The sequence below is a fragment of the Delphinus delphis genome, chromosome 2 (assembly GCF_949987515.2).
Source record: "Delphinus delphis chromosome 2, mDelDel1.2, whole genome shotgun sequence".
Taxonomy (NCBI): Eukaryota; Metazoa; Chordata; class Mammalia; order Artiodactyla; family Delphinidae; genus Delphinus; species Delphinus delphis.
In genome coordinates, this window is record NC_082684.1 from 122,329,932 (window position 1) to 122,341,087 (window position 11,156).

Here is an 11,156-nt window from a genome sequence, read left to right on the forward strand (position 1 = left end):
TGTATATCCAAGTCCCTCAGGAACTTTCATGCAGGTGCAAGAAACTTATGTCAAAGTGGCCACAAGATTGTTTAATAGGAGATGGACGAATGTAACTCCATGTTTACTAATAGAAACCAAAGCTTTGTGTGAAATCTTGAATTTATGGGGAGGGAGGGAGGGAGGGTAGAAAAGCATGTACCTGTCTGTTCTTTTCCTCATCCCTTCCCCTCATTACTGAACTGCAGGAGACTGAGCCCCCTTGGGCTTTGGCAACCCCATCTGGGCAGCGTTTATTTGACGGTTGATTTTGCTGTACCAGGTACTTCCTTTCCCATTTGCTATCACTTTGTAACACACATACTGACCCTTTTCCCTTCCCCTTCTTTTCCTTGGGAAAATACAATGAATAAAGACTTATTGGTACTGAAAAAAGAAAGAAAGAAAGAAAGAAAGCGAGCAGAAGGGAAAGAGCACACATCCAAATGCAGAGATAACACACAAAATCTCTCCAAAAAGGAAGGCCAAATATTGGCCATGTACACTCCAGCAATCACTGTAGCTTCCTTCCAGTGGTCTGGGCAGCTGGAGCGAGTAATGGTGAAATGCAGGTAACTTCCTCAATCAGAGCCAACCACCAGCTGGAGAATCAATCACCCAGAAGATCCATCAGTAGAGGAGGTATGGATCTATCCTGTTGTGTAGCTGAGTCAGGGTGGCCAGATCAACACCTTCTGCCAGAGCCTCTGGGGGTGACAGTGACCAGTGGCAACTAACACTGGGCAAGTACCACCTTCATTTCGGGCTGGATGCTAAGAACTTGCCCTCACAATGACTCACTGTTATATATTGTTACTGGTGGGTGAAGGGGGAGAACTCATATTCAAAGATTCAGTACTTTTTCCAAAAATTAACAGCTAGTCAGTTTTTGGATTTAGGATTTATGCCAGAGATATCTGACATCAAAAGGCAGGAGATATTTATATGCACAAACACACGCACACAAGCTATTCATATTATTCTACTCTAACCTTCAGGTTATCCAAGTTAATAAAAAATTTATTACCAGTAATATTGTTACTGACCCAGGTTCTTGGACCCTTCAATCAATAGAAATTGATAATGGGCCAGATGAGAAATTCAGGCAAGGCTTTATTGGTACTCAATGAAGCATGAGAAAACAAGTAACAGTTTCCTTTGCTCACTCCCTGTGAAGGGTGGGGAACTGGTCCCTTAAATGGGGTGAGGAATGGGGCAGATCCATGGATTGGGCTGGAGGGATGGCTTAGGTGGTCTGCTCACCCCCTTGGTGGTACCCTGTGCAGGGATCATGCACAGTACCCTGATTTTCTCCTGATAACTCAGAAGTGGCAATTGGGTTTCTGGTCTTTTTGTATCTTATTGTTCATAATTTTTCCCAAGTGCACATTCATGCAATTATTTTTAGTCCCTCATAGTTTCTTTGTATTCTGTTGTGCAAGGAGACGTTTGTCCAGGTACAAGCACTGTAGCAAAAGGTCCCAGGTCCCAGGTCCTAGGTCCCAGCCTGTCTTAATATTACACCTCCCACCTCATTTAAAGACATTGGAATTTAGTAACTTTTTATTCAGAATGTATATTGTCCCTGTAAGTTCCTATTTCTTTACGGAGAAATTGTTTTCTAGATTTCACTCATTTCAGCATATTCTAATATTATCCTTATCATGGAGTCAATCCATGATGATCTCCAAAAGAACTTCACTAAATCTATTAGTTGGATGATTTGGGGCAAGTTATTTTAAGCTCCTGGATATTTTTGAGGTTCTGGCCTTGCATATCCCCAAGGCTACATTTCAGATCTAAAAGTTTCTTAAGTCTAAATTATTAAAAATCCATCAAATATGCAATAAAAGAGAGAAATGTGAGATATTAACTACTAATTTTTTCAAAAATTACTTCAGTTTATAGTGCCAAACAGAAGATATGAATCCTGACACACTGCTCTGTAAAATAAAGCAAAATATTCAAGCCTTCTTGCTGTACTTGTTTTTACCAAAAACAAAATGAAAAAAGTCGCTTAATCACCTACTAGAAAATTCTTTTCCATGACTGTTGCTCCTATTTTAGGAACCTAAGGCATTACTTAGTGTAGTACTAACAAGCCCCAAATTACCATGACTCAGTGCAATAAAACAATTTCTAGAGGTAACAATGCAATGTATGTGTTGGTGGTTGGCAAGTGACTGCCACACAGTGAAAGCCAGGGGCCACTCTCATGCCATCTTGTGGCTCTGGCCCCTCCTGCAAGGCCTGGGAAACCTCTCCATTCAGGTGTGGATGAGCCATGGGGAAGAGAAGCGTGGGCTGCAGCCCCAGAGAAGGGCTATGGCCATTTCCATTGAGTTTGTGTCCTCACTTCCTCCCTAACCCTGGATGTATTAGCATTGTTTTAAATTGTATTGCCATGGTTACAAGCAAGACTGAGCTATTCCCCAATTTATTGACTAATCAGAACTCCTCCTCTCTCAATCCCCTTTCCCTGTGGTTTTTTCCCAGGGAGCTAAGCTGCTAAAGTTTTTTCCCTTGTATATAGTAAGGATAGTCACATTTTCCTATCAAACATTTTCTTCCAGTCTGTGGCTCATCAGTAGACATTATGTATGGTCCTTTTCATCCCACAAATATTTTCAATTATTAAGAATTTTTTTTTTTTTAATCACACAGACATTTGAAATTCTTAGAGATTAAGAATCTCCACCCTTCCCTGACTTTTGCTTAGGGTGACGCTGGCCCTTTATCCTCCCTATGGTCTGCCTATTACTTTCATAGCAGCATTTCTTCGTGTTCACTGAGAGGAAATTTCAGAACATACAGGTTATACAAAAATTAAAAAATAGAATTGCTTGGTCATAAGCAGGTTCAGGAAATCGTGACAACTTGCCTCCCTGATCAAGTTTTATGAGTTTCCAAGAGCTTCCTTTTTCCCACATACTTGCCAGCTTTTGACATTTCACACTTGCTTTTTGGCCTAATGCTAGCCTGGAGCCAGTGAGGTTTGAAATTTTTTTCAGATGCATTTTAGCCTTGGGGTTCCTCTCCAAGTGGCCTTTTCACTAGTTCTCACTTTTATATTGCAGTGTTTGTCTTCCTATAAATCATATGTTTCCTTCTATATGGGACACCAATCTCTTAGGTGGGGTGTACATGTTTATCTCCCAGTCAGTAGTTTTGTTGTTTTACTTTTATTCCCCCAAGGTATGAGTTGTTAAAGTAGTGCAATGTATGGATTCTTCCTTTATGGTTGGGGTGTTTTGTTTTAGTTTTATTGATGTAAGGCCATCCCTAAACAAGATCTTAAAAACGGTAGTCTCTAAAGGTCTTTTGCCCCAAAACGTTCCCCAGGAGCTATTCTGAGCTTCATGCATTGCCTTCTAAGTGCAAAATTCCACTTAAAAACCCTATGACCTTAAACATCATGATTGTAAAAATCTGATCTAATAAAAGTTACCGTCAGCGTCAAACCTGGGAAACTGAGACCTGGGAGCCAGGCTCACAACCTGCTTTGTGCGTTACTCAAACCATTCTTTTCTCAAATCTCACTGCGGAGCCTTCTAACACAGCTTTTTAGAAATTTAGGTCATAGGCTCCCCGGGCTGGGTGTGCAGGGTCGGGGGAGGCTCCCCGGGCGGGGTGGGTGGGGGTCGAGAGCGGCCTCCCGGGGACTGAGTGTGCAGGATCGGCTCCCCGAGGCGGGGTGTGAGGGGTCTCGGCAGGCCGTAGACCCCCGCGCCGGGTTCCAGGCTCAGCGCGCAGAAAAGCAGCACAGCCCAAACCAGACCACTAGTCCCGAGCGCCAAAGATCTGCGCAAGCGCAGAAGGCCGCTTTGACGCGAAGGCGGGACAGAGCAACGAAAGCGGAAGCAGACGGGAATGATTCAATTGACTTGCACTTCGAAACTGAGTTATCGGTTCCCACATGGTCTAGCGGTGAGGATTCCTGGTTTTCACCCAGGCGGCCCGGGTTCGACTCCCGGTGTGGGAAACAAGGATTCTTTTAGAATCCAGGTTAAGAAATTCACCATTAAGTGAATTTAGACACGTCTTAGTAAAAAGACTAAATATAATTGTTGAAAGCTGGAATTCATTAGGGGGGGTTGTGAGCTTAAAGACCCACGCTGCCACCCTGTAATCATAAAGCCACTGCGTCCAGCTTGTGTAAACAGTATTGTTATTTTTGCCCTTGATATAATTCATTTAAAATATCACAATAAATTATAATATTTATTAGTAAAACTCTATTAGACAAAGGAATTCTCTTTTATTTTCTTCCCAGTTATGATGACATTATATAGCTTATAAATGACATTATAATATTGTGTAAGTTTAAGGTGTACAACATGATGACTTGATACACATACATTGTGAAATGATTACCACCATAGGGTTAGTTAACACTTCCATCACCTCACTTAATTACATAATTAGCATTTCTTTTACACATGGAATTCTAATGGGCTGGCCAATTCACTGCTTTCTGCCTCCCACTGTTTCTGGCAGGAGGATAGAGAGCTAGTGAGAAAGAGGTGAGAAAGAGCCTGGAAGAGCCGCCCCAGGAGCAGTTGATGTTTGAGGACACGGGGGAGGGAAGCAAGAATCTTCCTGAAGCAGGAATCACTAGGCTGGAGACAAAGAAATTAAGAGGTCTCCAAATAGAAATACAGCTTTAACAGAGGTTTGCACAGGGATGTAGACAGTGAGGGAAGATCCATTCACCTAACCAGCTTCCACAGAACATGACATGGGTTAATGAGGCATGGAATCAGCTTCCGGAAAGAATCACACACATGGTTAGGTTGAGGTAAGCACTCCTTGCAAATTCAAATTTTCAGAAGTGGAAAGGGCCGTGAAACCTTCCCAGCTTCTAAGCCATTTCCAGGATGGGAATAAAATCTTCCTTTCTATGCATATGAAACCAAGCAGGACCCTATGGTGCCCTCCCAGGTACAAAAACCTTTCCATGTCTGGTTTCTTATTTTCAGGATAAAGGCTTCAGCCTCCTAGATCTTCCAGAATACCAAAGAGCAGATTCAAGCAGTTACTAACCAGGGAAGTAAGGGAATGAAGAAACATGTGCCTTTTGCACAGGTCAAGTAGATGTGTTAATAATTAGTCACATGACGGGACAACTTCTGCATCTTGCAAGTCTTTGTTGGTGGCACTAACCTCCCTAATTCTCCCTAGGATGCAGCATCACTTTTGGTTTACTACCTTTGTAAGAAAGGGAACGTCCAGGGGCTACCATTTTGTCTTTTCTCACCACAGTGGCCCCCACTCCAAGAATCAGGAGGCAATATGATAGTGTCATTTGTCAAGTAGGAGATTTGAATTATACATAACAGAATCAAGTACGTTCACACCCACTGGAAGCACTTTGAGATAAACTTTTTATTTCAAGCTCCAGTGAACCACACAAAAGTACTGGAGGAGCAGGAAAAACAAATAACAACAACAACATTAATACTAATAATTCGGAGCTGCCTAACTGAAACTGTGCACCTCAGATTGGGACTTGAACCCACGTGGCGGGACTTGAACCCAGCCTAAACCCAGATTGGGACTTGAACCCACGGCCTTTTAATTAGATTCACTCACCTGGTGTCTGGACTTACTGAGGCTCAGGTTCCATGTGTCTCAGCACAGAAGGAATTCAGTGAGAGGCAAAGTGATAGGCGAGAAGTAGATCTATTAATATAGGACGCTTGTGAGAGATGCAAGTTGGCAGGCGAGGGGGCTCTGCCCCGAGGATTAAGTGGGCTACATTTTTATAATCAAAGGAAACTGGGGGAGGGGGAAAAGACTGCCTTCTTCATTCTTTGAGTAGACATACATCACTCACTCCTCCTTTGTATGGGGCAGGAGAATGTCTGACCCTATGAGGTCAAACTAGGTCGGTCATAGCACTTATTCAAATCAGCAGAAGGGTGGTAACATTTTTTTTTCTTTCACTTAATGACCTGGGGGCATATCTTATGCTTTACAGTTAAGTAAGCCTGCTTCATTCCTCGAAGTTCCGATAGCTTTCTTGAGCAATCATTAACTTAACAGTGGTCTCCCAAAGTTCCCTAGGTTTCCCTCTCTATCTATAATCCCCTACTGGGATGTCTACAACTACCTGTATAACCTTCCTATTCCATCCCTATCACAACTGCAGGAAGGGATGAGTGTCAAATCAAAGCCAGTAAGTCAACAGAATAAATGCCCATAGGTCCTCTGGGGGAAGGGTTGGGCACGTATGTACAGCCTATTCTTGAGGCAGTGCCGCAGGGTCCTTCCTCAGGTGGACTCAGTCCATCCTTCCTTCAGTGGAAAGAGACTGGGAACTGACTTGGCTCTTGGTACTGGACCACAGGCAGTACAGTCCATTGTAGTGACTCAAGCCAGGTTTCTGGCCACCAAACCTAGAGTTTCTTAATTGTACATATCAAATAATACTCCAGTAGACAGCCCGTTGATTTCATTCCTAGGACACCACTGCCAAAGATTCCTGTTGCTCCAGCACTGCTTCAGTAACTGAGGTCACCTTTTTCCTGGTGTGTCTGCTTCTTGGACTCTTGCACTCTGGGATTCCAAGATTCCCATTGAATCAGGAACCCAAGTGGCTTTTCTCAGGTGCCCTGGCTTGTGGAAGACTCCTGCCAAAGGGTTTTCAAGCAGCTGGTGCTCTCTTTACCAATGTATTTCTCAATCCTTTAATCAAGGAAACATTTTCTGGACCTCTCTAGGGGACACAGTGGATGGGCAGGTGTGTGTTCACATTTGATAAATCCCACTCCAACATGACTATTTACCTAATGCCCTAAAGATGTTACTCTACCCTCTACTGTGGTTGTATGGTTTTACAACCTCAATGGAGGCAGGCCACTGCTGGTTCAGGTTTCAGTCAACTAACCAAGCAAACTTGGACTTATAGCCATTCCCAGATTCTCAAACTATATCTATATGACATAGATCCATATCAACAAGTTTGACCCCCAACATTATCTTCTGCCTCCTTGGTCTAGCAATCTTAGGATTCATTCCCACACATATTCCTTACCTTTCTTCTAATATAAATTGGCATAATCTTACAATTATTTCAATGTCTAAAATATCTCAGGCTGAATCATACCTGACCTCCTGGGCCAGGCTGAGATTGAATTCCAGTTTGGGGTCTGGAAGCTTTGAAGGGTGGTGAGGGTGGACCTGGTGTAGAATTGGCATCCCCTTGCAAGGTAACTTTAATGGGTAAGGTCCATATTGAGTCCCTTGGTGCAAAATGTGGTCTGTGAACCAGCAGCATTGGCTTCCTCTGGGAGCTTTCTAGAAATGCAGAATTTCAGGCTACACCCAAGACCTACTGAGTCAAAACGTGCATATTAACAAGGTACTCCGGTGATTCTTATGCACATTAAAGTCTTAAAAACACTGATTGAGTCTTCAAGCAAGGGAAGCCTGGCTTCCTTCAGACAATGCGAGGGACTATTTCCACTGGCAAGAAAAACCTCAAAGAAATTTGGGCTTTATAATCCTCTGTTCATCTGAGCCAAATCAAATATCCCCACTCCATGCATTGGGGTTCCATTCTCTCTTAATCACTACCTTGAGTTTCACTTAAGTGATATGGAGACGCTATGAATCTAACTTATGTTGTAATTCTGCAACTTGCAGAATCAAATTATGGGCATGATTTTCAGCTTTACGTCTTATTACTTATTTCTATAAAAGATAATGGGTTGCCTGAGGACCACAGTAACAGATCTCTAGTCCTCTGACCATATCTTGAGTTGAGAGTTTAAAGCCTTCAGTAACTCATTTTCTTTAGGTAACTCTCCAGTGCAATCAGAAGTAGCCATCCCATCATCACTGTAGTTGATTGAATACCTTACCTTCAATAGACCTATTATTCCAGGTAATGCCAGGTTATAATTTAAGTAAATATGTTATTACTGCATATATGAACTACCAGCATTTCATTTTCAACTGATAATGAGGTCATTACTGTGTTTATGCCCAGGGAAAGATAATCTATCTCAAATTTTCATCTTTGAGTGTCTGTTTCCTGAAAGCACTGTTGGCTACAAAAACTATGTATGTGGATGTCTAGCTCAACAATAGAAAACACTGCAGGAATTTCTAATAGATGAAGGGATAGAGGAGCAAAGAGGAATGAAGTGGCATTAGCAGACTTAGGAGCATCTTACTGCTGACATTTTGGAGTCTGAAGATAATACAGCCGGAACCACCCAGGCTGCTAAGTCTGCAGTCACTCAGCCACTTGCAGTGGCCACTATTGAAGCATGTACTTATTTACAACACTGCCTCAGCTGCTGGTACTACGGAAGTGCATGGACAGCTCCTGTTACCTCTGTTGGAAATGCCAAAGACACTGGAGCCTGGGGTCAGTCACTGTTCCCGAAAAGAGAAAAAGAAAAATTACCCCTTCCTCCTACCTTCCAAACTCCTGTCAGTATCTCCAAGTGACTGAACCTAATCAGAATCCAGCTGGCCAGGCAAACTGGAATGTTCATAGGTTTATAGCCCCCTGCAATACAGAGCAGAAGAAACAAGCCCAGAATTTACCATAATTAGCTTTACTGGATTTTTATCTGACAATCTTCTCTGAAGCTAGAGGTTTTGATTTTGAGCTTACATAACAAAATACCCCCAATACCTACTTGCTTAGAAACAACCATATTACTTTGCTCATGATTCAGGAAGGGCTCAGCAATGTGGTTTTCCAGTTTCACATGACACCTACCAGTCACTCACTTGGCTGGATTCAGCTGGTTGCTGGGCTGGGCTGAGGTCAAGACTTCACCATGTGGCATCTTTCTCCATGGCTTCTATACATGCTGTGAGCTTCTTGTGCATGGTGATCTCAAGGTGGTTTCACTTTTTACATGGTGGCTGGTTTCCAAAAGGAAAGATCAGGAATGACCACTCCTCCTAAAAGCTAAGTGAAGAACTGGCTTAGGGTCACTTCTGCTATATTCTGTTGGTCAATGCAGTCCCAGACCAGCTCAGATTCAAGGGAGCAGAGAAACAGACGTTCTCCCTCAGCGTAGGAGAAGCACAAGCTTAGGCAGGGAAAAGGCATGATGTGTGACATCTATGAAGGTGTTGGTCTTGTTTTCAAGTCTCATCCAAGCCTAACCCAGAATTTCTCAGGATTGTCTCCCACTGTCCTCTCTCTAGGCTCTGATCTCCTTTCCCACTTTGAGTGCCTGTGCAGATAAGAACAATGACTCTATCTGCTGCCTCAGTAAAGGATGCTCCATTTTTGTTGATAAAGCAAAATGCTTATAAAAAACAAAAGAGCAATCGACATTTTATAGAAGCCTGCTTTATTAAAAGGCATGAGTTCTTCTTAGTGCCTTCTGAGGGAGGAGCAAAACAACTGAAATTATCTTGTGGCATATGACTTAATGTGGGGTAGAATTGGCAGTGACCTATTTTCCTAATATTTGCATAAACCACAAAAACCTTAGTTTCTCACCAGCTGGTTTACTCTCACTGCATTTCACACTTTCCCTTATAGGGCTATACTTGTTTCAGTCTGTTTTGTTTGTTTGTTAATAAAAATAAATCATTCATGATAATGTATTAATAAATCTTATGAATTATTTCAAAAGGGTGTTAAAAACAAGACAAACAAGACCCAACATGGAGTTGCATCTACTAAGCTCGCACCTCACCAAACTGAGACTTAATTACAGTTTCTGCTCTCTCAGGAGTGGAATCTTAAACCAGTCAACAAAGAATCACCTGATCATCACCAGTGAAGTCATCTGCTTGATAGATCCCTGTCATTCTCCTAAGGAAAGTAAACTTGCAATAACCAATCTGTTTTTCTGCCTAGTATTACTTCTTTGTCCCACCCCCTTTTGCCTATAAAAGTTTTCTTAATGTTGTGCAATTTCTCAGAGCTCCTTTCTATCTGCTAGATTGAATGCTGCCCAATTCATGAATCGTCAGATAGAGCCAATGAGAGCTTTAAAACTGATTCAGTTGAATTTTGTTTTTCAAAAGGGGTTAATACTATATTCACATTAAGACATAAATAAATATACAGTAAATATAGAGTAAGTCTCCTACATACGAACCTTCAAGTTTCGAACTTTCAAAGATGTGAACGTGCGTTTGCATGTCCAATCACGTAAGTTAGTTCACATGAAATTGCAGCTTGCCCTCCATCTCCTATTGTTGACAATCCTTCAGCTCTACCATCTCTCACCACCCCTCCCTCCTCCAGTCAGTAACTCTTCTTGCCTGTTCACTCAATGCCAGCCCCTGTATGCCAGCTTTGGTACTGCACTACTGTACTTTTCAAGATACTGTACTGTATGATTAAAAATGTTTATTTTTTGTGTTTGCTTTTTATGTATCATTTGTGAGAAAAGTATTATAAACCAATTACAGTACAGTACTATACAGTCGATTGTGTTAGTTGGGTACCTAGGCTAACTTTGTTGGACTTACGAACAAATTGGACTTATGAACATGCTCTTGGAACAGAACTCATTCGTATGTATGAGACTTACTGTACTAAGCAAGAGAGGATGCAAAAGCATAAATGTGTCCTGAGGGTTAAATTTTATTCCAAACTCCATGCTTTGGACTTTGATGACACAGGAGCTAAGCCCTGGGGGCACAGCCTCTATTGTAGACAGGGTCAAGCAGATGTGGGGATCTTGGGGAGTGCATTCTGAGCCCTTCAGTGAGCCCCAGAGACAGTTATCAAGCTCATGGGGCTAAACATCCACCCCAATGCCTATGGGAGTGTAAGGCTAAAAGCTCATCCTAGAAGCATATAATGACTCTGTTCTAAGTGGTCCAAACAGCTAGGTGTTGTAGACAGCCCAGAGAAGATGACCCAGTTCTTACTCTTTAAGGATGTTTTTGTAAGGAGTGGATGTTAGAGATAAAGAGTTAAATGTCCATAATGTGCCCATTGACTCCAGGTTCACTCACATAGGAAAACCTGAGAGTGTCTTTCTCACTTATTTTCACTCATAATCTACATCTACTCAATTGTGATGTTCCCTTGAGCTGACCTTCTAAAGAGACCCCAGTGGTCCCCTGCTCCCCTTCCTCACTACCATGGCCTTAGTCCTGTGCCCCAAACCTCCCACCTAAAGGATCATCAGCCTCCCATTGGC

The 11,156-nt window shown here is 42.4% G+C and overlaps 1 non-coding gene across 1 annotated transcript; it reads left to right on the forward strand.

Moving 5' to 3' along the window:
* Positions 1-3,928: 3,928 nt before the first annotated feature.
* TRNAE-UUC (transfer RNA glutamic acid (anticodon UUC)) lies at positions 3,929-4,000 on the forward strand. Its single transcript has one exon. It is a non-coding gene; the product is annotated as a tRNA-Glu (tRNA).
* Positions 4,001-11,156: the final 7,156 nt, after the last annotated feature.